Source organism: Cebus imitator, unplaced genomic scaffold (genome assembly GCF_001604975.1).
Source record: "Cebus imitator isolate Cc_AM_T3 unplaced genomic scaffold, Cebus_imitator-1.0 Scaffold399, whole genome shotgun sequence".
NCBI classification, from domain to species: Eukaryota; Metazoa; Chordata; class Mammalia; order Primates; family Cebidae; genus Cebus; species Cebus imitator.
The window spans coordinates 136,005-137,034 of NW_016107714.1; positions in this window are offsets into that span (position 1 = coordinate 136,005).

Here is a 1,030-nt window from a genome sequence, read left to right on the forward strand (position 1 = left end):
AGGCTCTTCTATGCTTAATATGTTTGTTCATTTAATTGGGTTTTTCAATGAGGTAGCTTTTACAGCTAGAGGTTTATAGCCTATTGTCTTGGCAAATCCAGCAAGAAAAAAACCTTTTTTTGGGCTTTTGAAACAGAATCTCTTGCCCTGTTACCCAGGCTGGAGTGCAGTGGCACGATCTCAGCTAACTGCTACCTCTGTCTCCTGGGTTCAAGTGATTCTCCTGCCTCAGCCTCCCGAGTAGCTGGGATTACAGGTGCACACCACCACTCCTGGCTAATTGTTGTCTTTTTTTTTGGTATAGACAAGGTTTCGCTGTGTTGGCCAAGCTGGTTTCAAACTCCTGACCTCAAGTGATCTGCCCGCCTAGTCCTCCCAAAGTGCTGGGATTACAGGTATGAACCACCGCGCCTGGCCAAGAAAAAGAACTTCTTAGTCCAACAGTTTCAACACAATTTTTGGAATTGAGTTAATGGGTCATGGCTTTGGTCATGACTTCATCCTTGAACCAATTACTCTGCCCAGAAGGATGGAATGCTTTAATTTGCCAGGCCTGGATCATGTACTACAACTCATCTAAGCCACATGCACTGAGAGTGTGGCAGCATTCATTTCCAAGGAAGAATCGTGGTGGCATTAATAGCAGAAGGGGAAGTAGATGCTGGGCAGGCAAAGGTAACAGATGACCACCGTGAATGCATAGGAGAAAAATCAGAGCCTACCATCTCTACTGTGGGCAGTATGACCCAAAATGAGTGAGCTAATAAAACATAAATAGGAACACCAAGTGCTGTTAGCTTTAGATAATAGCAGCTGGATGATGGGGTTGTGACCATCTCACTCCCAAAAAGGTGGGTCACATATCCAGGCTGTGGGTCACTCATTTAATTTGCATATATTGAGTACCTGCTGTGTGCAGAGCAGTGTTCAAAGTACACAAGAAGTAGATGTTATGCTCTCCGTCCTCAGGGAGCAGATAATGAACTAAGATAAAGGAGCCCTACTCGTGATACAGCGCAAGAGCAATTCA